General features: G+C 30.9%; 1 long non-coding RNA gene across 2 annotated transcripts in view; it reads left to right on the top strand.

Annotated features, from left to right (window-relative positions):
• Positions 1–27,956, top strand: part of LOC119612608 — a 71,253-nt gene that overhangs the window by 31,995 nt on the left and 11,302 nt on the right. Inside the window, exons 2-3 of one of the 2 annotated variants that reach the window (XR_005232161.1) lie at positions 650–709; positions 19,614–19,634. This is a non-coding gene — a long non-coding RNA (uncharacterized LOC119612608). The remainder of the gene's footprint in view (positions 1–649; positions 710–19,613; positions 19,635–27,956) is intronic. The other variant, XR_005232160.1, reaches the window with a different exon arrangement.

Genomic DNA, 27,956 nt, shown 5'->3' with positions numbered 1-27,956 from the left:
AGTTCAGTTCTAGTTCAGTTCTAGTTCAGTTCTAGTTCAGTTCTAGTTCAGTTCTAGTTCAGTTCTAGTTCAGTTCTAGTTCAGTTCTAGTTCAGTTCTAGTTCAGTTCTAGTTCAGTTCTAGTTCAGTTCTAGTTCAGTTCTAGTTCTAGTTCAGTTCTAGTTCAGTTCTAGTTCAGTTCTAGTTCAGTTCTAGTTCAGTTCTAGTTCAGTTCTAGTTCAGTTCTAGTTCAGTTCTAGTTCAGTTCTAGTTCAGTTCTAGTTCTAGTTCAGTTCTAGTTCAGTTCTAGTTCAGTTCTAGTTCAGTTCTAGTTCAGTTCTAGTTCAGTTCTGTTCAGTTCTGTTCTAGTTCTGTTCAATTGCTGTTCTAGTTCTGTTCTAGTTCTGTTCTAGTTCAGTTCTATTTCAGTTCTAGTGCTAATCTAGACCACTTTGTAGTCCATTATTACAAAAATTAAATCAATAGAACTTAAACATTAATGTAGTATTTAATAACTCTTTTTCATTAAAAAACCCCTTAATGTATGCTTTAATATTTTGTCATAAACTAAAATATAATGGCCATTGTTTTGACACGCTTTAATTATAATTAATTTGTTGTAATAATTCTCCATTTCATGTTTTCTCTTTCTCTCTCTTTCTAATTCCAGTTATAATTTACTTTAACAAATAACTACAACAACCAGAGCTATAGCCCTCCAGACAAAAAGGTATGTTTTTTATATGTATTTAAGTGACAAACAGAAATATTTTTTGTCCCTGGTTTTGGTATATAAATATCAAATTCCCTTATTATTTGTTATACACATTTTGCTTTATTAATAATTCCTGCAGAAGAAAAAAAAACGAATGAAAACAATTTGTATTTATAAGAGTATAAAGTCAGGCGGTGTTAGAACCAGAAAAAAAACTACCCCTAATTACAGGCAATTAATATTTAACACATTCAAAGACATTAATACCAAAAGAGATTTAGAAACACACCTTTAACCCTTTTGCTGTTTTGTTTAAATAAAAGGGTCAATCTTATTTACTTAATAATATTTGTCATTTATAGTAAATGACTGTAGAAAAAGGGAAACAAAGTGTTAACAAATATTTATAGACAAATTTGATACTACAAATAATCATAAACCATTTGTTTGTTATAATTTTTAGAGTTTATTTACTTTTTGTGAGATAACATTACAATAAAAAAGTATTGCATAACATTAGGCTTTTACAGTGTATTAGAAAATGTTGCCTACTTTTAGGATGTTTGTATTATTTACTCTTTCTTTGCAATTTAATGTTTAAAGATAATGTAAAAAATGTAAATTGTTGTATTAAGGGTTTATTATTTACACCAAAAAAGTGAAGCATACTTTTAGCCTTAACATTTGTTTTGTTATTTGTTGCGTAATCATAAAACAAGGTGCGTGTTTCAACATAAAATGTGTATTTAATGGTTTTTTTGTAAGTTTTTTTTTCCATTTTCGGTTTTGAAAACAAATCTTTAAACGTTATAGAAAATTGTTTCTCTCGTTGTGTCGTTGCTCAGCTTATTTTATATTCCATTACGTTTTTTTTTTTTTTGTATTTTATTTGCTGTCTATACTTTTTATACAATTTATGTTTGAACGTGTCTTAGTTTTTTTTCGGTTGTTACGTTTGTTTTTTCCTTTTTTGGCTACGTTCATCTTCTCTTTATTTATTCGTCCTTTTTTTTCTGGGGAGGAAAAAACTAATTTTTCTCTTCAGCATATTTTATTGACGCTTTAATGTTCAATTGACCAAATTGTTTGTATTTCTCTAAGTGTTTGCTTTTCACCGATCATCTTCAAAGCTAAAAGAAACAAAAAAAATTTACAAATGATTTGTAAAATTATTCAATGATTGTGGCAGTTTTTTTTTTTTGGTGGAGTGAGGAATTGCTAGGAAATTACTTTTTTGGGTAATTGTTGTTGGCTTGTGTTTAAATTTATGTAGGAATTAATAGAATTTGAAAGATTTTGTAGAAGTTATAGGGGTTTTATTTTGCCGGGTTTTCAGCAAACAAAAATTAATGATTCTTGTAAGTTATGTAAATCGTTCAAATGTAATTCTTTAATTCGGAAAAAGGGCTGCTTACTCTGCAAAGCTAAAGATCAATGTAACCTATCGCTGCAGAATTTTGGCACGGAGGCTATAAGTGACCGCCGAAGCCTCGGCAGACCAATAATCGGAGCCATAATTCATGAAGATTGTTGTTAAGCTCAACAAGAGCTTTCAAAATCATTAAAAGCTACTCAATTGCAAACGCAGAGGAATCCGAGGGGCTCTTTTTATCCGAAAGTATTTCTAAGCAGAGGACTCCAACAACATGAAGCCGAGACTGTTGATGTTCCAAATGCTGCTAGTTAGTTAGTTAGATAGTTAGGTTAGGTAGTTAGTTAGTTAGTAGTTAGTTAGTTAGTTAGTTAGTTAGTTAGTTAGTTAGTTAGTTAGTTAGTTAGTTAGTTAGCTAGTAGTTAGTTAGTTAGTTAGTTAGTTAGTTAGTTAGTTAGTTAGTTAGTAGTTAGTTAGTTAGTTAGTTAGTTAGTTAGTTAGTTAGTTAGTTAGTTAGTTAGTTAGTAGTTAGTTAGTTAGTTAGTTAGTTAGTTAGTTAGTTAGTTAGTTAGTTAGTAGTTAGTTAGTTAGTTAGTTAGTTAGTTAGTTAGTAGTTAGTAGTTAGTAGTTAGTTAGTTAGTTAGTTAGTTAGTTAGTTAGTTAGTTAGTTAGTTAGTTAGTTCGTTAGTTCGTTCGTTCGTTCGTTCGTTTCGTTCGTTTCGTTCGTTCGTTCGTTCGTTCGTTCGTTCTTCGTTCGTTCGTTCGTTCGTTCGTTCGTTCGTTCGTTCGTTCGTTCGTTCGTTCGTTTCGTTCGTTCGTTCGTTCTTCGTTCGTTCGTTCGTTCGTTCGTTCGTTCGTTCGTTCGTTCGTTCGTTCGTTCGTTCGTTCGTTCGTTCGTTCGTTTCGTTCGTTTGTTCGTTCGTTCGTTCGTTCGTTCGTTCGTTCGTTCGTTTCGTTCGTTCGTTCGTTCGTTCGTTCGTTCGTTCTTCGTTTCGTTCGTTCGTTGTTCGTTCGTTCGTTCGTTTCGTTCGTTCGTTCGTTCGTTCGTTCGTTCGTTCGTTCGTTCGTTCGTTCGTTCGTTCGTTCGTTTTCGTTCGTCGTTCGTTCGTTCGTTCGTTTCGTTCGTTCGTTCGTTCTTCGTTCGTTCGTTCGTTCGTTCGTTCGTTCCTTTCTTTCTTCCTTCGTTCTTTAGACCTTCTAGTCCCTTCTTTGTATTACAATACTTACTTATTTCTATTAAAAGTCCATTTCTCTATTAAATTTATATAACAAATTTATAGCCTATCTTTAGGTGCAACTATAAATGTTTTATTGTCTACAATTATAATAGTTTAGGCTTCTAGTCTACAACTATTAATTTAATTGCTACAGAAACAAATTTAATTAATAATAAAAACAATTTACGGCTTAAGCAAACCCTTAGGAAAAACAAATAATAAATGTTATAAATTTATATTGCACAAACAATTGCCTACTTATAGGCCAAAAGAAAAATTCAATAACTCAGTAACAGAAAGGAGAAACAAATACAAACAATAACATAAAATGCAATAAATCTTGTAGCTACTTTGCTAAATGCTAGAGAAATAAAACAGAAAAATAGGAAAACTCCTCATTTATACAGACATTTATCATGCAACAACACTCGACAAGGCTGACAAAAAATTTCAATGTTTCAAACAATATGCTGCTGCTGTTTGCTACTGTTGCATTAACAGCTGTTGCCCAGTCTAAAAAAAGGAACGCCTAAAAGCCCACTATACATAACAAACAACCAAACAACAATGACGTATTAACATGCTTGGTGTTTTCAGAAAGAACGAAAAAAAACACACACCAACCATAATCCAAAACAACATCACATGTTTTGGTTTATTTGAGACATACACTCACTCACTTATGGAAATGTTTTATGTATGTAAATGTGAGTGAGTGCTGTAAATAAATCCTAGACACATATTAAAAAATTCTATAAAAAGAATATAAAAACGAGCAAAAATAGCTGAAGAGGAAGAGCGGAGGAGAGAATGAAATATATATTCCAAAAGCAACCATTTTTGATGATGCATACATAAACATACAAAATAATACAATAACACATTCTAAACACATACATTTATACAATATTTGAATTTACTAGACGCCTATAAGCAGGCTACAGTTTTGTATACAACACAAAATTTCATGACTTATGTGAATGTATTTAAGTATGTATGTGTGTGTGTTACAGAATCGCGTGTGGGTTTTCTTTTTTCCTTCTGTTTTTTTTTTCTATTTAGTTTCTTTTTGTTTTCGTTTATGTTATAGGTTTGTGTGTTGGTGTTAAGTTGAGACCGTGTTGGAAAACATTTTACGTTTTTAATGTCACACAAGTTTTTGTGTTCTACCGGTTTGTCTAAGTGGGTTTGTTATTATTATTGTTGTTTTTTTTTTTATAGATGAAACCATGTTAGCAAAACAATAGGAAGAGAGGACCAACTATTTTTCAAAATATCCCACATTTTACAATTTTCTATGTTTTCAGAAAATTCTCACAATTTTCATGTTTCTCGAAATTTTTTACAATCTTCTATGTTTCTAGAAAATGATCACAATTCTCTATGTTTTTAGAAGATTTTTACAATTTTATATGTTTTTAGAAAATTTTCACAATTTTCTATGTTTTTAGAAAATTTTCACAATTTTCTATGTTTTTTAGAAAATTTTCACAATTTTCTATGTTTTTAGAAAATTCCCACAGTTTTCCATGTTTCTAGAAATTTTTTACAATCTTCTATGTTTTTTTTAATTTTTAGAATTTTACATGTTTTTAGAAAATTTTTACAATTTTATATGTTTTTAGAAAATTTTTACAATTTTCTATGTTTTTAGAAAATTTTCACAATTTTCTATGTTTTTAGAAAATTTTCACAATTTTCTATGTTTTTTGAAAATTTTCAAGATGTTCTATGTTTTTAGAAAATTATCCAAAATGTTCTATGTTTTTAGAAAATTTTCCAAAATGTTCTATGTTATTAGAAAATTTTCCAAAATTTAGTCTGGACTATAGACAAGACTATAGTCTGGACTATAGACAAGACTATAGTCTGGACTATAGACAAGACTATAGTCTGGACTATAGACAAGACTATAGTCTGGACTATAGTCTGGACTATAGTCTGGACTATAGTCTGGACTATAGTCTGGACTATAGTCTGGACTATAGTCTGGACTATAGACAAGACTATAGTCTGGACTATAGACAAGACTATAGTCTGGACTATAGACAAGACTATAGTCTGGACTATAGACAAGACTATAGTCTGGACTATAGACAAGACTATAGTCTGGACTATAGACAAGACTATAGTCTGGACTATAGACAAGACTATAGTCTGGACTATAGACAAGACTATAGTCTGGACTATAGACAAGACTATAGTCTGGACTATAGACAAGACTATAGTCTGGACTATAGACAAGACTATAGTCTGGACTATAGACAAGACTATAGTCTGGACTATAGACAAGACTATAGTCTGGACTATAGACAAGACTATAGTCTGGACTATAGACAAGACTATAGTCTGGACTATAGACAAGACTATAGTCTGGACTATAGACAAGACTATAGTCTGGACTATAGACAAGACTATAGTCTGGACTATAGACAAGACTATAGTCTGGACTATAGACAAGACTATAGTCTGGATTATAGACAAGACTATAGTCTGGACTATAGACAAGACTATAGTCTGGATTATAGACAAGACTATAGTCTGGACTATAGACAAGACTATAGTCTGGACTATAGACAAGACTATAGTCTGGACTATAGACAAGACTATAGTCTGGACTATAGACAAGACTATAGTCTGGACTATAGACAAGACTATAGTCTGGGCTATAGACCAGACTATAGTCTGGACTATAGACAAGTCTATTGCATGGACTAAAAACAAGTCTATTGTATGGACTATAGACAAGATTTTCTGTTGCTTTGATGATATTTTTTACAGGGTTTCTAGTTGGTCCTGTTTTAGTCCTGTTGACATTCGTGTGTTTTCTCTATTTGTTTCAGTTGTTTATTTATTAAAAAAAAATTGCTGAATTTTATATAAAAATAAAATTGTGTGTATTTGTGTTGTTTTTTCTCATTTTATTTCATTTCTCAAACAAATAAAATACGACAAAAAAGCAGAAGCTCATGCAAAAAAAAAAGTAGAAAAAAGGTCCTTTACACTGTTTTAAACAGTTTGTGTTACGATGAGAAAGAGAGTATTACGTCTTGTGCTCGTAAACGAAATGGTCTATTACGATTTTTGCTGATGTTGTTGGTTGGTTTGTTGTTGTTTTTATTATTGTTGGTATATTGACGCTTGTTTATGTTTATAACGTCTGCGTAGTTGTTGTTGTTGTTGGTGCTATTTTGCTGTTGTGGTTTTCGTCTAGAGTTTTTCCTTTTAACTGTATTTATATTAGAGAGTGTGTGTATGTGAAAATATCCTAGTTGTTGTAAGTGTGTTAGTATTTTTTATAATTTTCTATTATTACCCCCCGTTTGTAGTCGTTTGAAATTGTTGTTGTTGTTGATATTTTCCTTCTAGTTTTAATACACACACTCACAGACTCTCCTGTAAACTTTTACACACTTACATACATAGAATATTCTATATAAAACGACGCCGTCATACATTGTTGCCACATTTCATTTACTTTTACGCAATATCCTTGTTTTGTTTAATGTTAGTTTGAATTGTTGTTGTTGTGTGAGTGTGTTTTTGGAAAATTTGTTATGTTTGTTGTGATATTTTTTTTCCTTTTAGCTTTTCTGTTTTTTTAAAAAAAGGGAAAATTTTAAAACTTGTAAATAACTAAAGTTTTGATAAACTTAAGTTATTCCTTTTTTATACGTCAAGATTGTAAATGTATATGTTTATGTCCTTGTGTATGATTTTAACTTTTTTGTAAGTGTGTAAGTTTTTATGTAAATATTATGCGTATGTATTTGTTTAGTGTGGTAAAGTTTTCTTCACAAAATAAAAAAAGAAGAAAAAACATTTCTTTGCTGAAAGTTTAAATTGTCAATTGAAAGTGATGAAAAGTTTTCTTGATTAATTTTTATTTGTTAAATACAATGAATGCTGATGTCTAAAGGAAACAACAAAAAACAAGAAATGTTGTTGTGTTTTAAAGTTATCTTTTTTTATAATAAAAACATACTTTTTTTAAAAAAAAAAATATCTTTAAATAACAATTCTCTTAAAGGCAACAAAGTCTTAAAAAAATATGTGCTATCATAAAAACTATTGCATAATTTTAGGAGATTTCTAAAAACTTATTAAATATATTAAAAATTTAACAAATCTTCTTACATGAATAAAATATTTTAAATAAATATAAAATAAATTAAATATTTTTCTGCTCATAAAAAGAAATGTGTTTCTGTTGTATTCATTTCTTTATTCTTTAATAGAATATTGCATACTTGTAGGATTTTTTTATTATTTTTAAAATAAAATAGAATTTTTATATATATTTTTAAACAATAACAACAAATTAAACAAAATATTATATGTTTGGCTTTAAGGCTTTCAAATATATTAAAAGATTTTTTAAATTTCCTTAAGTTTTTAATAGCTTTAAATACTAAACTGTTTCTTAAGATAACTAAAATACATCAAATACATTTGTAAATGTATTTTCTTGCTAATATTTTAAATACATATTTTGCTACAAAAACATAAGAACATTAAAAAAAATTATTTTAGTAAGATTACAGAACAAAATTAATTTAATATTCAAATGCATATTTTTAGGAAAGATTTACTTTGAAAGGTTTTTATAGAACCGTTAATATAAGGCTTTACGAAAACTGTATAAATTCCAACAAAAGTAGTACAGAGCTAAAACAGAACAAGAACAAAACTAGAACAGAACTGGAACATAACTAGAACAGAACTAGAACAGAACTAGAACAGAACTAGAACAGAACTAGAACAGAACTAGAATAGAACTAGAACAGAACTAGAACAGAACTAGAACAGAACTAGAATAGAACTAGAACAGAACTATAATACAACTAGAACACAACTAGAACATAACTAGAACACAATTCAAACACAACTAGAACACAACTAGAACCCAGCTAGAACACAACTACAACACAACTAGAACAAAACTAGAACATAACTAGAACACAATTAGAACACAACTAGAACAGAACTAGAACATAATTATAATAGAATTAGAAAAGAACTAAAACAGAACTAGAAGAGAACTAGAACATAACTAGAAGAGAACTAGAACAGAACTGGTACAGAACTAGAACAGAACTAGAACAGAATTAGAACAGAACTAGAACAGAACTAGAACAGAACTAGAACAGAACTAGAACAGAACTAGAACAGAACTAGAACAGAACTAGAACTGAACTAGAACAGAACTAGAACAGAACTAGAAAAGAACTAGAACAGAACTACAACAGAACTAGAACAGAACTAGAACAGAACTAGAACAGAACTAGAACAGAACTAGAACAGAACTAGAACAGAACTAGAACAGAACTAGAACAGAACTAGAACAGAACTAGAACAGAACTAGAACAGAACTAGAACAGAACTAGAACAGAACTAGAACAGAACTAGAACAGAACTAGAACAGAACTAGAACAGAACTAGAACAGAACTAGAACAGAACTAGAACAGAACTAGAACAGAACTAGAACAGAACTAGAACAGAACTAGAACAGAACTAGAACAGAACTAGAACTAGAACAGACTAGAACAGAACTAGAACAGAACTAGAACAGAACTAGAACAGAACTAGAACAGAACTAGAACAGAACTAGAACAGAACTAGAACAGAACTAGAACAGAACTAGAACAGAACTGGAACAGAACTAGAACAGAACTAGAACAGAACTAGAACAGAACTAGAACAGAACTAGAACAGAACTAGAACAGAACTAGAACAGAACTTGAACAGAACTAGAACACAACTAAAACACAACTAGAACATAACTAGAATACAATTAAAACACAACTAGAACACAACTAGAACCCAGCTAGAACACAACTAGAACACAACTAGAACACAACTACAACACAACTAGAACAAAACTAGAACCCAGCTAGAACACAATTAGAACACAACTAGAACACAACTAGAACAGAACTAGAACATAATTAGAATAGAATTAGAAAAGAACTAAAACAGAACTAGAAGAGAACTAGAGCATAACTAGAAGAGAACTAGAACAGAACTGGTACAGAACTAGAACAGAACTAGAACAGAATTAGAACAGAACTAGAACAGAACTAGAACAGAACTAGAACAGAACTAGAACAGAACTAGAACAGAACTAGAACAGAACTAGAATAGAACTAGAACAGAACTAGAACAGAACTAGAACAGAACTAGAACAGAACTAGAACAGAACTAGAACAGAACTAGAACAGAACTAGAACAGAACTAGAACAGAACTAGAACAGAACTGGAACAGAACTAGAACAGAACTAGAACAGAACTAGAAAAGAACTAGAACAGAACTAGAACAGAACTAGAACAGAACTAGAACAGAACTAGAACAGAAATGGAACAGAACAAGAACAGTCGCGACTGTAGGCAAGACATTTGTATTATTAATACTCCGGACATAAGACAAAACTATATTCTTGACTAGATAGATTCTGGGCTATAGTTTCGACTATATGTAGATAAGACCTTTAAATATTTGTGTATAGATTCTGTAAACTTAAATGCATACTTTTACGCAACCAGCAATATATTGTAAAAATGTTATCTTTTAACTATTATTATTACTTAATTATATCAATTTTGTTTAACAACTTATTTGTGGTATTTGTTGTCGGTATTCGCAAAACACTTTAATTTAAATAAATTTTTAATAATAATTTTAAATTGAAATGTTTCAAACTTAACTAACAAAAGTTCTCGGCCATTTATGAATGGCGCAATTTTATGCAGCTACCGCTGCGGCTGCTGATTACAGAATGGATACATTAATAATAAAATTATAATTTATGCTAATTACATCATTACAAAATAACATTAATAAACTTCAAAAACAAAATATGGCTACAGAACCAATAAGGCAGCAAAACACTATGGGATTGCAGTGAATGAGATTTTGCTTTATATGAAATTTTATAAATTATAAATTCCCTTAGCGCAAGCCGCGCTCAATGTATTTTAAATTATAATAAATTAAGATTGTAAAAACAAATAAGGAAATGTAAAAGAAATTGTTTAGTGTATGTAGAGAGGTGTGGGTGTTTGGCTGTAGAACAACCTTTTTTTGGGGGGATAACAACAATTTAAATAAGGAAATTATTGTTGAAAAGTAAATTTAAAAGGCTTAAAGGCATTTGAAATTAGCCGGGGATGTTATTACAATAAAGAAATCAATCATTTATGCTAAGGATAAAGATATGTCAGCCTAAAAGTAGGCTTTAGAAAAGGATTTATGATGTCAAACTAAGCAGCATTGAATAAGAGTGAAAAAAATCGTGTTTATTTTTTAGTAGTTTTGATAATTTTTAGAAAATTTTGCCGAAATTTTATTTGTTATTAATTTTATTTTAATTATAGTACTTAAAAAGTACTGCCTACCTTAGGGCTTCATATTAAACTTGATTTTCTTGTCATTTACTGCAAGTTTTATTTCTAAAGTTCGACTTTTTATTCAATTTCTTAATAATTTCTTGTTTTTGCAAATCATTGCCTACTTTTTAGCTTAATTTTAATTATAATTAAAAGTCTTCTTTAGGGGATTTGTGTAATTTATATTAAACTTTACCACACAATACAAATAAATGAATGTATGTGTATTTCTTACTTAAATCATGTAATTTCTTAATATCCCACAATTTAGGCACAACAACAACAACAACAATATCTCTAGTTTTCTAGATTAATTACCTAAATGTATACTCTCCTTTTAACATTAAAACCAATTTATATAACACGCCATATAAAATACCACTACCACAACATTATAGTCGAAAAAAAAATCAAGCACACACTCTCGCACAAATACAGGCCATACACCCGCACCGAATAGCAATTTATATAATTTCTTGCTTAGAACAAAATGCGAGCAGGAACAAAAAACTCCAAGGACTTATTCCTATTCCAAAGTAATTGTAAGGGTTTGTGTTTTGCTGTATGTGTGTGTTTTTATAATATACAATATTACTTTGGTGGCTGGCATCTAATGTGTCTAATTTTTCCTTGTCAAAAATGTCATTAATCTTATAAATGTTAGATACAAGCAAAGGGAGGCAATGGGGGCTCAGGGATCTACAGCAAACAGGAAAATTTTGTAGCAAAAGGGGCTCAAGAGGTAACAACATTCTATTTCATATATAAAGTATAAATATTAAATGTTAAAGCTCTATGGCACAACATTAGTTACAGAGTAGCCTAACAGTATGTTTTTTTCTATTTTCCTGTGTTGGAAGTGCGTGTAGTATTATAATGTAACAAATAGCACGGAAATTGTTTTATGGTAGAGACATTATAATATTTTCAGTTAGTATTTGGAGGTGGTATTTTACCTTTCGAAAGAAATTTTTGTCAAACAACAAATGTCTCCAAAAGAACCTGACATAAAATACATACAATCAAACAAAATGTAATACATCATAGAGTCACAGGAAAGTAATGGTAGGATTTCAAGGATATAAACAGAAAAACAGGATATTGTTGAAACAAACATAGTTAAAGGCCCAACGTACTACTATGTAATCTAAACTTACGAAAACTTCAACTCAAGTAACTGGAGTATGTTCTTTCTTGTGGTTACTCTGTATTTAGCTTAGACTTTAGCCATAAACATGTTTTATGAGCATATAAAACATTTTCCTTAGACCTTGAGAATGAAGTTAAGACACCACACTAAAAATGTTTTAAATTGTTAAGTAAATAGTTTTAAATTTTTTATTTACACAAATTTTAATTAAGATATTAAATAATTAAATAAATGAAAAGATACTTAACTAGAGATAGAACTAAAGAACGGAACTAGAACAGAACTAGAACAGAACTAGAACAGAACTAGAACAGAACTAGAACTGAACTAGAACAGAACAAGAACTGAACTAGAACAGAACTAGAACAGAACTAGAACACAACTAGAACAGAACTAGAACAGAACTAGAACACAACTAGAACACAACTAGAACACAACTAGAACACAACTAGAACAGAACTAGAACAGAACTAGAACAGAACCAGAACAGAACTAGAACAGAACTAGAACAGAACTAGAACAGAACTAGAACAGAACTAGAACAGAACTAGAACAGAACTAGAACAGAACTAGAACAGAACTAGAACAGAACTAGAACAGAACTAGAACAGATCTAGAACAGAACTAGAACAGAACTAGAACAGAACTAGAACAGAACTAGAACAGAACTAGAACAGAACTAGAACAGAACTAGAAAAGAACTAGAACTGAACTAGAACTGAACTAGAACTGTACTGAAACTGAACTAGAACTGAACTTGAACTGAACAAGAACTGAACTAGAACTGAACTAGAACTGAACTGGAACTGAACTGGAACTGAACTAGAACTAAACTAGAACTGAACTAGAACTGAACTAGAACTGAACTAGAACTGAACTAGAACTTAACTAGAACTGAACTAGAACTGAACTAGAACTGAACTAGAACTGAACAAGAACTGAACTAGAACTGAACTAGACTGAACTAGAACTGAACTAGAACTGAACTAGAACTGAACTAGAACTGAACTAGAACTGAACTAGAACTGAACTAGAACTGAACTAGAACTGAACTAAAACTGAACAAGAACTGAACTAGAACTGAACTAGAACTAGAAACTGACCTAGAACTGTACTAGTACTGAACTAGTACTGAACTAGAACTGAACTGAACTGAACAGAACTGAACAGAACTGAACTAGAACTGAACTAGAACTGAACTGGAACTGAACTAGAAACTAGAACTGAACTAGAACTGAACTAGAACTGAACTAGAACTGAACTAGAACTGAACTAGAACTGAACTAGAACTGAAACTAGAACTGAACTAGAAACTGAACTAGAACTGAACTAGAACTGAACTAGAACTGAACTAGAACTGAACTAGAACTGAACTAACTGAAACTGAACTAGAACTGAACTAGAACTGAACTAGAACTGAACTAGAACTGAACTAGAACTGAACTAGAACTGAACTAGAACTGAACTAGAACTGAACTAGAACTGAACTAGAACTGAACTAGAACTGAACTAGAACTGAACTAGAACTGAACTAGAACTAAACTAGATCTGAACTAAAACTGAACTGAACTAGAACAGAACTAGAACAGAACAGAACTAGAACAGAACTAGAACAGAACCAGAACTAGAACAGAACTAGAACAGAACAGAACTAGAACAGAACTAGAACAGAACTAGAACAGAACTAGAACAGAACTAGAACAGAACTAGAACAGAACTAGAACAGAACTAGAACAGAACTAGAACAGATCTAGAACAGAACTAGAACAGAACTAGAACAGAAACTAGAACAGAACTAGAACATAACTAGAACAAACTAGACAGAACTAAAGAACTAGAACAGAACTAGAACAGAACTAGAACAAACTAGAACAGAACTAGAACAGAACTAGAACAGACAGACAACTAGACAGACTAGAACAGAACTAGAACAGAACTAGAACAGAACTAGAACAGAACTAGAACAGAACTAGAACAGAACTAGAACAGAACTAGAACAGAACTAGAACAGAACTAGAACAGAACTAGAACAGAACTAGAACAGAACTAGAACAGAACTAGAACAGAACTAGAACAGAACTAAAACAGAACTAGAACAGAACTAGAACAGAACTAGAACAGAACTAGAACAGAACTAGAACAGAACTAGAACAGAACTACAACATAACTACAACAGAACTACAACAGAACTAGAACTGAACTAGAACAGAACTACAACATAACTACAACAGAACTACAACAGAACTAGAACTGAACTAGAACAGAACTACAACAGAACTACAACAGAACTACAACAGAACTAGAACTGAACTAGAACAGAACTAGAACAGAACTAGAACATAACTAGAACAGAATATATGCATTTTTAAAAATCAAATTTTTACTCAACAGAGCTTTCACATTTTATCAAATTTTCTTTTTCTTAAGAATGGGAAACACTCAAATCTATCCTCTCTTCACTTCCGGTTTCTTTTTTATTTAATTAAGTTCTTTTTAACATCACTTTACCAAAATGATTTCTTAAATTACTGCTGTTTATGTATTTTTTTCGACTATTTAGATGCTTAACTCTACTTTATGACTTTTTTAACAACTTCTAATTTTGTCTCATTCACTCTTTTCTCTCTTACCTTATCCCTTGCTATTGCATTTTTTTAATATCCATCATTTACAATTTTGTTTAATGTCTTTTAATGACAGCTTAATGGTTGTGTCAATAAATAAAAATGCATTAAAATTTATAGAAACTAAACTGAATACAGAAATTATGTTTTTTTATTTCAATGTTTATTTAACAAACTATTAAACAAATTCATACGGCAACAAAAAACTTCATAGAACAACTTTTTTTACGGTTGTATTTAGTGTGTTTTCAATATGAGAACTTAAATACATAAATAATACTGCATATGTGAGAGGGGTATGGGAGCTATAGAAGAAAAACAAATAATAAACACAACATATAATTAAGGCGCTATACCAGACTGATAGACAGACAAACAGACACACACGCTCCTGCACTTTTTACTTTTTTCCTCCGCTACTCAGTTTACATTTCAAATACTGGCTGCATTTTAAATATTGTTTTTATAAATATAGTTTTATTTAACTACAAAGTTTTTTTTATGGGCCTAGAAGTTCTTGTTTTTGTAAAAGAAAGAGCAAAAAATTAGTCATAATATACATAAATGTCAAATTATGACAGTTCTAGGAACGAAAAGAAAATAAAACACTATTCAAACATACACACATACGGGTTGTAAACGAACACTAAAATCATTTAGTTTTTGTGAGGATTTGACACTTCTCGGCTAAATTTAAAAGTAGCAAAATGAAAAAAGTCATAAAGTTTTGAGCAAATTTTAAATAAATATGTGGATAACGACTTGATGAGTTGATTATTTTGACAAATTTATGGGAAAATAAGTTTAGAAGTAATAATTTAAATGGATAAATTAGGGATGATATATTGCTACTAATGTTTATAAGACTATAAAAATTGTGGGAAATTAAATTTTCAGTTCTAGTTTGATTTTGCTTCAGTTCTAGATCTAGTTCAGTTTTAGTTCAGTTCTAGTTTAGTTCTAGTTCAGATCTAGTTCAGTTCTAGTTCAGTTCTAGTTCAGTTCTAGTTCAGTTCTAGTTCAGATCTAGTTCAGTTCTAGTTCAGTTCTAGTTCAGTTCTAGTTCAGTTCTAGTTCAGTTCTAGTTCAGTTCTAGTTCAGTTCTAGTTCAGTTCTAGTTCAGTTCTAGTTCAGTTCTAGTTCTAGTTCAGTTCTAGTTCAGTTCTAGTTCAGTTCTAGTTCAGTTCTAGTTCAGTTCTAGTTCAGTTCTAGTTCTAGTTCAGTTCTAGTTCAGTTCTAGTTCAGTTCTAGTCAGTTCTAGTTCAGTTCTAGTTCAGTTCTAGTTCAGTTCTAGTTCAGTTCTAGTTCAGTTCTAGTTCAGTTCTAGTTCAGTTCTAGTTCTAGTTCAGTTCTAGTTCAGTTCTAGTTCTAGTTCAGTTCTAGTTCAGTTCTACTTCAGTTCTACTTCAGTTCTACTTCAGTTCTAGTTCAGTTCTAGTTCAGTTCTAGTTCAGTTCTAGTTCAGTTCTAGTTCAGTTCTAGTTCAGTTCTAGTTCAGTTCTAGTTCAGTTCTAGTTCAGTTCTAGTTCAGTTCTAGTTCAGTTCTAGTTCAGTTCTAGTTCAGTTCTAGTTCAGTTCTAGTTCAGTTCTAGTTCAGTTCTAGTTCAGTTCTAGTTCAGTTTTAGTTCAGTTCTAGTTCAGTTCTAGTTCAGTTCTAGTTCAGTTCTAGTTCAGTTCTAGTTCTGTTCTAGTTCTGTTCTAGTTCAGTTCTAGTTTAGTTCTAGTTCAGTTCTAGTTCAGTTCTAGTTCGAGTTCAGTTCGAGTTCAGTTCTAGTTCAGTTCTAGTTCAGTTCTAGTTCAGTTCTAGTTCAGTTCTAGTTCAGTTCTAGTTCAGTTCTACTTCAGTTCTAGTTCAGTTCTAGTTCAGTTCTAGTTCAGTTCTAGTTCAGTTCTAGTTCAGTTCTAGTTCAGTTCTAGTTCAGTTCTAGTTCAGTTTAGTTCAGTTCTAGTTCAGTTCTAGTTCAGTTCTAGTTCAGTTCTAGTTCAGTTCTAGTTCAGTTCTAGTTCAGTTCTAGTTCAGTTCTAGTTCAGTTCTAGTTCAGTTCTAGTTCAGTTCTAGTTCAGTTCTAGTTCAGTTCTAGTTCAGTTCTAGTTCAGTTCTAGTTCAGTTCTAGTTCAGTTCTAGTTCAGTTCTAGTTCAGTTCTAGTTCAGTTCTAGTTCAGTTCTAGTTCAGTTCTAGTTCAGTTCTAGTTCAGTTCTAGTTCAGTTCTAGTTCAGTTCTAGTTCATTCTAGTTCAGTTCTAGTTTTTCTAGTTCAGTTCTAGTTCAGTTCTAGTTCAGTTCTAGTTCAGTTCTAGTTCAGTTCTAGTTCAGTTTAGTTCAGTTCTAGTTCAGTTCTAGTTCAGTTCTAGTTCAGTTCTAGTTCAGTTCTAGTTCAGTTCTAGTTCAGTTCTAGTTCAGTTCTAGTTCAGTTCTAGTTCAGTTCTAGTTCAGTTCTAGTTCAGTTCTAGTTCAGTTCTAGTTCAGTTCTAGTTCAGTTCTAGTTCAGTTCTAGTTCAGTTCTAGTTCAGTTCTAGTTCAGTTCTAGTTCAGTTCTAGTTCAGTTCTAGTTCAGTTCTAGTTCAGTTCTAGTTCAGTTCTAGTTCAGTTCTAGTTCAGTTCTAGTTCAGTTCTAGTTCAGTTCTAGTTCAGTTCTAGTTCAGTTCTAGTTCAGTTCTAGTTCAGTTCTAGTTCAGTTCTAGTTCAGTTCTAGTTCAGTCTAGTTCAGTTCTAGTTCAGTTCTAGTTTAGTTCTAGTTCAGTTCTAGTTTAGTTCTAGTTCAGTTCTAGTTCAGTTCTAGTTCAGTTCTTACAGTTCTAGTTTAGTTCTAGTTCAGTTCTAGTTCAGTTCTAGTTCAGTTCTATTTCAATTGCCCTTCACTTGTAGTATATTTTTCTAGCACATTTTATCCGCAATAAATCACTTAACATTTTAATTTAAAAGAAATATTCACAATGATTAATTACAAATTTCTTTTGATCTAAAATCAGCGTAATTTTCTCAAACAACATTCGGAAAATTCAAAAACCAAAAAATAAGAAAACAAGCTATTGACTACCTACTGATTGAGTGCTTATTTTAATAAAATAATACATTATTAGCTTAATTAGAAAAACAACTTCCTACTACATATAAATACATCTCTATGATTTTGAAAATTCAACTTCACACTTATGTTAAGTTGTAATCAAAAGAAAGAAAATGAAAAACAAAATGTACAAATCAAATGAAACGAAATCAAATAAAATCTAATTTATTTACCACTGTGCTAAAATATTTAGTATTGATTTATTAAGCATTTAGCTGACACCGTAAAACCCCCACCTCCCCCCACAAACACAGATTTGTGGGTGACGAGTTGCTCTGCACCTCTTCCCACAAACATGTTAAATGATTTTTATCAATCAGCATATAAATCTCTAAAATAATATACACAATTCTAGCATTAAATCAGAAATAGCAAAAAAATCCCTTTCCCTGCCAGGGTCGATGGCAAAAAGAAGCTGATTAAGAGCTGATAAATCATCAATTGCTTCAAAAATCAAAGAGTAAATGTTAAATGAAGTGTATATTTTGTAAATGAAAGAATGGCATGGTAATAAGGGAAAAAATTATGATTAAATATAGAAAAAGGAAAAACTTTTTTCAGAATTGTTTTTGTTTGAAATGGGAAAAAAGTTTATTTATCTTTTTTGTCTAAATAAGCCTAGAAAAAAAGAATTTTCCTATAAAACTCGGCGCCAGTGGCAGTGAAAATTTGTGAATAAAATAAACATAATTTGAATGTAATGATTGATAGTATAGACTAAAAATGATTGCATAATGAAAATTATGATTTTTAAATTAACAAATTTGAAATTGTAAATTGATAGATTTTTAAACAATTTTGAAATAATTTTGTAAACTGTTCTAGGTCACTTTTACATCTACTGTATTTCATTTGTAGTTTAGTTCTAGATCAGTTCTAGTTCAGCTCAGTTCGAGTTCTAATTCAGTTCTAGTTTAGTTCTAGTTCAGTTCTAGGCCAGTTCTAGTTCAGTTCTAGTTCAGTTCTAGTTCAGTTCTAGTTCAGTTCTAGTTCAGTTCTAGTTCAGTTCTAGTTCAGTTCTAGTTCAGTTCTAGTTCAGTTCTAGTTCAGTTCTAGTTCAGTTCTAGTTCAGTTCTAGTTCAGTTCTAGTTCAGTTCTAGTTCAGTTCTAGTTCAGTTCTAGTTCAGTTCTAGTTCAGTTCTAGTTCAGTTCTAGTTCAGTTCTAGTTCAGTTCTAGTTCAGTTCTAGTTCAGTTCTAGTTCAGTTCTAGTTCAGTTCTAGTTCAGTTCTAGTTCAGTTCTAGTTCAGTTCTAGTTCAGTTCTAGTTGAGTTCTAGTTAAGTCTAGTTGAGTTCTAGTTGAGTTCTAGTTGAGTTCTAGTGAGTTCTAGTTCAGTTCTAGTTCAGTTCTAGTTCAGTTCTAGTTCAGTCTAGTTCAGTTCTAGTTCTAGGTCAGTTCTAGTTCAGTTCTAGTTCAGTTCTAGTTCAGTTCTAGTTCAGTTCTAGTTCAGTTCTAGTTCAGTTCTAGTTCAGTTCTAGTTCAGTTCTAGTTCAGTTTCTAGTTCAGTTCTAGTTTCAGTTCTAGTTGCAGTTCTAGTTGAGTTCTAGTTGAGTTCTAGTTCAGTTCTATTTCAGTTCTAGTTCAGTTCTAGTTCAGTTCTAGTTCAGTTCTAGTTCAGTTATAGTTCAGTTCTAGTCAGTTCTAGTTCAGTTCTAGTTCAGTTCTAGTTCAGTTCTAGTTCAGTTCTCGTTCAGTTCTACTTCAGTTCTAGTTCAGTTCTAGTTCAGTAGTTCAGTTCTAGTTCAGTTCTAGTTCAGTTCTAGTTCAGTTCTAGTTCAGTTCTAGTTCAGTTCTAGTTCAGTTCTAGTTCATTTCTAGTTCAGTTCTAGTTCAGTTCTAGTTCAGTTCTTAGTTCAGTTCTGTTCAGTTAGTTCGTTCTAGTTCAGTTCTAGTTCAGTACAGTTCAGTTTCTAGTTTCAGTTCTAGTTCAGTTCTAGTTCAGTTCTAGTTCAGTTCTAGTTTCAGTTCTAGTTCAGTTATAGTTAAGTTCTACTTCAGTTCTAGTTCAGTTCTAGTTCAATTGTAGTTTAGTTTCTAGTTCAATTTTTGTTCAGCTATTTTTTATGAATTAATTAACAAATCCTATTTTTCTCTATTTTCAGATTACGGAATAACTAAAACAAGTAAACTTTCGTCATACAAATTATTTTATTATATTTCAATTAATCAGTAAATCCTTAAATAACCGAAAATAACTTTAGGCTTCAAATCTAATGCAAAATTTCATAAATTTATATAATTTTTTCCGGGAGAAAATACAATATTTGCCATTTGAAGATTGAATTTAAATTGAATATTAATTTTTTAAATAAGTTTTTTTTCTGTCGTAGCTATTGTTGTTGCAAAACAAATTATTTGATTAAAACATCACAAAATCATGACTTATGCAAATATTTTAGCAATTTACTTTTTTATAGAAATCTATAAAAAAAACAACAGAAAAAACAGCTTTTTACACATTTATGTAAATTTTTCATTGTTTTTATCGTAACAAGAATATAGAAAAAAATCACATAAATTTCTATGAATCAATCAAATATTGAGAGCGAAAGAGCAGAATGAAAAAATCCCATAAACAATACAACAGTTGATGGTGGGGAACCATTTCTCTGTAGCTGGCAGTTAGAGAATTGAAAATAGTCATGATGCGGGATGTAAATGAGGTATATAAATAATCTTTTTATAGAGCAAAAACAATGAAATTTTAATACCGGTAGTGAGGGGGGAATTGTGTATTAAACAGGTCCAAAATACTTAAAACATTTCAGTTGTAGTTCATTTCTAGTTCTGTTGTAGTTCTGTTGTAGTTCTGTTCTAGTTCTGTTCTAGTTCCGTTCTAGTTCTGTTCTAGTTTCGTTCTAGTTCTGTTCTAGTTCTATTCTAGTTCTGTCCTAGTTCTATTCTAGTTCTGTTCTAGTTCTGTTCTAGTTCTGTTCTAGTTCTGTTTTAGTTCTGTTCTGTTCTAGTTCTAGTTATGTTCTAGTTCTGTTCTAGTTTCGTTCTAGTTCTGTTCTAGTTCTATTCTAGTTCTGTCCTAGTTCTATTCTAGTTCTGTTCTAGTTCTGTTCTAGTTCTGTTCTAGTTCTGTTCTAGTTCTGTTCTAGTTCTGTTCTAGTTCTGTTCTAGTTCTGTTCTAGTTCTGTTCTATTCTGTTCTAGTTCTGTTCTAGTTCTGTTCTAGTTCTGTTCTAGTTCTGTTCTAGTTCTGTTCTAGTTCTGTTCTAGTTCTGTTCTAGTTCTGTTCTAGTTCTGTTCTAGTTCTGTTCTAGTTCTGTTCTAGTTCTGTTCTAGTTCTGTTCTAGTTCTGTTCTAGTTCTGTTCTAGTTCTGTTCTAGTTCTGTTCTAGTTCTGTTCTAGTTCTGTTCTAGTTCTGTTCTAGTTCTGTTCTAGTTCTGTTCTAGTTCTGTTCTAGTTCTGTTCTAGTTCTGTTCTAGTTCTGTTCTAGTTCTGTTCTAGTTCTGTTCTAGTTCTGTTCTAGTTCTGTTCTAGTTCTGTTCTAGTTCTGTTCTAGTTCTGTTCTAGTTCTGTTCTAGTTCTGTTCTAGTTCTGTTCTAGTTCTGTTCTAGTTCTTTTCTAGTTCTGTTCTAGTTCTGTTCTAGTTCTTTTCTAGTTCTGTTCTAGTTCTGTTCTAGTTCTGTTCTAGTTCTGTTCTAGTTCTGTTTCTAGTTCTGTTCTAGTTCTGTTCTAGTTCTGTTCTAGTTTCTGTTCTAGTTCTGTTCTAGTTCTGTTCTAGTTCTTTTCTAGTTCTGTTCTAGTTCTTTTCTAGTTCTGTTCTAGTTCTGTTCTAGTTCTGTTCTAGTTCTTTTCTAGTTCTGTTCTAGTTCTGTTCTAGTTCTGTTCTAGTTCTGTTCTAGTTCTGTTCTAGTTCTGTTCTAGTTCTGTTCTAGTTCTGTTCTAGTTCTTTTCAAGTTCCGTTCTAGTTCTGTTCTAGTTCTGTTCTAGTTCTATTTTAGTTATATTCTAGTTCATTTCTAGTTCTCTTCAGTTCTTTTCTAGTTCTGTTCTGGTTCAGTTCGAGTTCAGTTCTGGTTCAGTTCTAGTTCTGTTCTAGTTCAGTTCAGTTATTTGCATTCAATTTCACGTCCCTATTCTACTCCTCCTCCTTCCTTTACCCACACACCATTTATTGGTATTGCTCCTTTTATTATATTCTCTATTCAATGCTCTTGATATTTCCCCAACCTCTATCATTGAGTCAATGCATTGTTTATAGAAAAAAATTCTCGTACATACATTTTTATTGTCGATTGTGTGTGCGAGTGTGTTTTTAAAAACGAATCATACAAAAACAATTTACTTTAACACGTGTCGGCCACGTACGATTAGCTAAAATAAAAAACTGCATGCAACCAAACATAGAAAACATGTTTATGTTGATAATGATAATAAAACCAGATAATAATGATAATGAGAGTTTAAAGTCTCTCAAGATGGCGTCATTTAATTAACACATTCAACACTCATTCACAGTTACACACAAATCAATTATTGCAGTCTGTGGTGTAAATACAAAAAAAAAAAAAATATTACATGCAATCATGACGATGATGATGATTATAATAATAATGATTACAATGCTAATGATGATCCAGAGGGCAAAAGAGAGGGAGAATTATTGAAAAGAATTACAAACAAAACAATTGTAATTTTATGCATTTTTAATAGACTTTGAAATCGTTAGACAAACAAACAAGTGAAACTTTTTATTTATATTTTCTTAAAGATTTATAAAACTGTACTATTTAAATAATAATAACAAATAATAAAAATATAATAAAACTATTTAGGGAAATTAATGTTAATTGAAGATTAAGAAAAATTCTGAGAAAAGTATATAAAAGAGAAAGACATTAAAAGTGAGTGAAACCCGCATTAAATTTTTAGTAAAATTTTCTTTAAGAGATTTTCTTTCGTACTGATAATTAACTCAAGAAAAACTTTAAACGTTTTTTAACTTTTCCATGAATTGCTGCAAGCCAAGGTCAGACCTATTTCCTGCAATCTTGTCCACATATCGTTGCTTTTTTAGCTCCATTAAATTTGACTATTTCTAATTTTAAGAAATCTTCGTATATCTCCCTCTTTCTTTTTCATTGTGCAAATTTTTCACTTATTAATCATTAACTGCATAACATGACCATAAAATTTGATGAAGCATTGTGTTCTACAGTTTTAAATTTTCTCTTCATATTTTTGGGTTGTTTTACAATTTTCTATAAATTTTGTATGATTTTTAACAACACAAACGTGACTTCCTTTCAGAAACAAAATTTATTGCTTTATTAATCAAAATAGCGTAAAACCAATGCAGACTATAACAAAGGCATTGCAAATCATTCAATGGAGATGGAATTTGCTTGGTAAAAAAAATTAAACAAATTTGCATTTAATATGAAATTTTTAAAAGTAAAGGAATTAAATATTATTAATAGAAATTGCTTGAGAATTTACAGCTCCAGATCTAGTTCAATTCTAGATCAAGTTCTAGTTCAGTTTCTAGTTCTAGTTCAGTTTCTAGTCAGTTCTAGTCAGTTCTAGTTTCAGTTCTAGTTCAGTTTCTAGTTCAGTTATAGTTCAGTTCTAGTTCAGTTCTAGTTCTGTTCTAGTTCTCTATTCTAGTTCGTTCTAGTCTATTCTAGTTCTGTTCTAGTCTATTCTAGTTCAGTTCTAGTTCTATTCTAGTTCTGTTCTGAACATTCTGTTCTAGTTCTGTCTGTTCTATTCTAGTTCGTTCTAGTCTATTATATGTTCTGTTCTAGTTCTGTTCTAGTTCTGTTCTAGTTCTGTTCTAGTTCTGTACTAGTTCTGTTCTAGTTCTGTTCTAGTTATGTTCTAGTTCGTTCTGGTTCTAGTTCTGTTCTAGTTCTGTTTTGGTTCTAGTTCTAGTTCTGTTCTGGTTCTAGTTCTAGTTCTATTCTAGTTCTGTTCTAGTTCTGTTCTAGTTCTGTTTCTAGTTCTGTTCTAGTTCTGGTTCTAGTTCTGTTCTAGTTCTGTTCTAGTTCTGTTCTAGTTCTGTTCTAGTTCTGTTCTAGTTCTGTTCTAGTTCTGATTCTAGTTCTGTTCTAGTTCTGTTCTAGTTCTAGTTCTGTTCTAGTTCTGTTCTAGTTCTGTTCTAGTTCTGTTCTAGTTCTGTTCTAGTTCTGTTCTAGTTCTGTTCTAGTTCTGTTCTAGTTCTGTTCTAGTTCTGTTCTAGTTCTGTTCTAGTTCTGTTCTAGTTCTGTTCTAGTTCTGTTCTAGTTCTGTTCTAGTTCTGTTCTAGTTCTGTTCTAGTTCTGTTAGTGTTCTAGTTCTGTTCTAGTTCTGTTCTAGTTCTGTTCTAGTTCTGTTCTAGTTCTGTTCTAGTTCTGTTCTAGTTCTGTTCTAGTTCTGTTCTAGTTCTGTTCTAGTTCTGTTCTAGTTCTGTTCTAGTTCTGTTCTAGTTCTGTTCTGTTCTAGCTCTGTTCTAGTTCTGTTCTAGTTCTGTTCTAGTTCTGTTTCTAGTTCTGTTCTGGTTCTGTTCTGGTTCTGTTCTGGTTCTGGTTCTGTTCTAGTTCTGTTCTAGTTCTGTTCTAGTTCTGTTCTAGTTCTGTTCTAGTTCTGTTCTAGTTCTGTTCTAGTTCTGTTCTAGTTTTGTTCTAACTCTGTTCTAGTTCTCGTTCATTTATATCTATATAATTCTAAACCTTATTTTAGTAATTAAAATTAAATTATTCACAAGAGTGCTGTCTCTTTCAAATACTATAAGAAAATTTTAAAAACTTAATGTTTAACCATGCGACCTTCCACTTAATTAAGATTTAATAACCATCATAAATTATAGTCTCATTAACAATAACTTGATTATTTTTATTGTGTTTATTTTTAAAAACCAAATTTATTATTTACTTTCCCGCTAATTTCACATTTAACAAGTTTATTAAACTTTTTCGATATTCCCCTTTTTTCCCCATAAACAATTTCATAAAAAACGATTTTTATTATTTTATAACAATATTTCACACAAAATCAAAAGTTTGTATTAAACTTTTTTATTATTATTAAAATAAACATAAAAATCAATTAATTTTTTTTATATAAATAAAAACATTAAATCGAAATAACTAAAATTGAATTGTTGCTAAAGAAACTTTACTTAACAGCAATAAATGGGGAGGGGGTTAAACAGAGGACCAGCTGTGACTGTTTAATTAATGGCGTCAGACTAAAGTTTATTTAATTTGTAGTTTTTTTTTTTTTTTTTTTTTTTTTGTAGATGCAGTAAAAGACGAAGAAGAGAAACACATAAATTATAATTTAAACAAGTTTTATATATGCAACCATAAATGTTATAGAAGAAAGAAAATATATAGTAAAATGAAAACTTTAAAAGCATTAAGAAAAATATTATCAGGAAAAATATATAGACTTTAAACTTAAATAAAAACTTATGTCTGAGAAAAATTGCAACAGAATTCTTAAACCTTTTAAATCAGTTTTTCTTTACCGAAACATTATTTAGTCGCTTTTTTAGCGATTTTTGTAAAAATTTCTTTGAACTTTAACCCATAGCTTGACACCTTGAATTTCATACGTACTCTTTATATTGCCATAAATTCCTTAAATGAAATTTTAATTGCCAAAAATGTCATGCTATAATATTGCCAGTATTAATGTCCGTGTGAGATTATAAATATTATGTCTGCCATGGCAGACACACCATAACATTAAATTGGCTTAAAGGTGTATATTAGTAAAATACAAAAAGATGTTTAAATCCCACAGCAATGAATCTTTAAAACCCTATAACAAAACTAGAACAGAACAAGAACAGAACTAGAACAGAACTAGAACAGATCTAGAATAGAACTAGAACAGAACTAGAACAGAACTAGAACAGAACTAGAAATGAACTAGAACAGAACTAGAACAGAACTGAACAGAACTAGAACAGAACTGGAACAGAAGTAGAACAGAACTAGAACAGAACTAGAACAGAACTAGAACAGAACTAGAACAGAACTAGAACAGAACTAGAACAGAACTAGAACAGAACTAGAACAGAACTAGAACAGAACTAGAACAGAACTAGAACAGAACTAGAACAGAACTAGAACAGAACTAGAACAGAACTAGAACAGAACTAGAACAGAACTAGAACAGAACTAGAACAGAACTAGAACAGAACTAGAACAGAACTAGAACAACTAGAACAGAACTAGAACAGAACTAGAACAGAACTAGAACAGAACTAGAACAGAACTAGAACAGAACTAGAACAGAACTAGAACAGAAACTAGAACAGAACTAGAACAGAACTAGAACAGAACTAGAACAGAACTAGAACAGAACTAGAACAGAACTAGAACAGAACTAGAACAGAACTAGAACAGAACTAGACAAACTAGAAACTAGAACAGAACTAGAACAGAACTAGAACAGAACTAGAACAGAACTAGAACAGAACTAGAACAGAACTAGAACAGAACTAGAACAGAACTAGAACAGAACTAGAACAGAACTAGAACAGAACTAGAACAGAACTAGAACAGAAACTAGAACAGAACTAGAACAGAACTAGAACAGAACTCGAACAGAACTAGAACAGAACTAGAACAGAACTAGAACAGAACTAGACAGAACTAGAACAGAACTAGAACAGAACTAGAACAGAACTAGAACAGAACTAGAACAGAACTAGAAACAGAACAGAACTAGAACAGAACTAGAACAGAACTAGAACAGAACTAGAACAGAACTAGAACAGAACTAGAACAGAACTAGAACAGAACTAGAACAGAACTAGAACAGAACTAGAACAGAACTAGAACAGAACTAGAACAGAACTAGAACAGAACTAGAACAGAACTAGAACAGAACTAAACAGAACTAGAACAGAACTAGAACAGAACTAGAACAGAACTAGAACAGAACTAGAACGAAACTAGAACAGAACAAGAACAGAACTAGAACAGAACTAGAACAGAACTAGAACAGAACTAGAACAGAACTAGAACAGAACTAGAACAGAACTAGAACAGAACTAGAACAGAACTAGAACAGAACTAGAACAGAACTAGAACAGAACTAGAACAGAACTAGAACAGAACTAGAACTAGAACAGAACTAGAACAGAACTAGAACAGAACTAAACAGAACAAGAACAGAACTAGAACAGAACTAGAACAGAACTAGAACAGAACTAGAACAGAACTAGAACAGAACTAGAACTAGAACAGAACTAGAACAGAACAAGAACAGAACTAGAACAGAATTAGAACAGAACTAGAACAGAATTAGAATAGAACTAGAACAGAACTAGAACAGAACTGAACAGAACTAGAATAGAACTAGAAAAGAACTAGAACATAACTAGAACAGAACTAGAACAGAACTAGAACAGAACTAGAATAGAACTAGAACAGAACTAGAACAGAACTAGAACAGAACTAGAATAGAACTAGAACTAGAACAGAACTAGAACAGAACTAGAACACAACTAGAACACAACTAGAACACAACTAGAACAGAACTAGAACAGAACTAGAACAAAACTAGAACAGATCTAGAACAGAACTAGAATATAACTAGAACTAGAACAGAACTGCAAGCCAGACTATACACTTATGCATAACATTGTGCTGTAGGGTATACAAAAATATAAAGATATTCATTCACACCAGGAAGTTGCTTAAATCTTCCTTTATCTCCATCTCCCAACTTCTCTATATCTACGGATTAACACCAGACTAAGTAAAACTAATAAAAAACCAAAAAAAATATGTCTTTTGCAACAAAAATTTATAAAGCAAATTATTATAGAGTTTATATAGAGGGTGTTAAGTTGTTAATTTAACGCCTCAGCTAAAAGAAATTAGAAATGACATCCAAGAAAGAAAATTAAGAACGAAAGGTGACTATATTCCTCAACAACAAATGACAAATATAAAAATCTTTTTATAACATTAAACAAATTAATCTCTTAAAAATCATAAAAAAATGGCTTTGAATTTTTTACAACTTTATTTAAAGTTCTTTATTTTTGTGTAATAAAATTTTTTTATTAGTTCGTTTTTTCTAATGATTTATAGGTCATTTATAAATGGACTTTTCGAAAACATTTGTTTTGTGTGAAATTCAAAATAATAATTTATTTCAAAAGGGTGTTAAAAACAAATGACAAATTTGTCTAAATAAACTTAAAAACAAATCATGAGTTATAAAATTTGAAATAATGGATTTTTTTTATGGGATATCTTTTTTTGTAAATAAAAAGATTAAATAGTTTAAATATTTAAAATAAAAAGAAATCATAAAATTGTGAAGACCACTGCCAATCATAATCAAATTTTGTATTATAAACTTTTGTTAAATTTTATCATATATTTTGAATATTGCAGCAATAAATTCTTAACCTCAAAATAACGTGTTTGACTTTTAAATTTTGCCTATTTAACATTTTAACCACTTTACCACAAATTTAACATTTTC

Source organism: Lucilia sericata, unplaced genomic scaffold (assembly GCF_015586225.1).
Source record: "Lucilia sericata isolate MDLA Ls3-8-SP2 unplaced genomic scaffold, ASM1558622v1 Contig001758F_arrow, whole genome shotgun sequence".
NCBI lineage: Eukaryota > Metazoa > Arthropoda > Insecta > Diptera > Calliphoridae > Lucilia > Lucilia sericata.
This window is presented reverse-complemented; position numbering and strand designations above follow the sequence as displayed.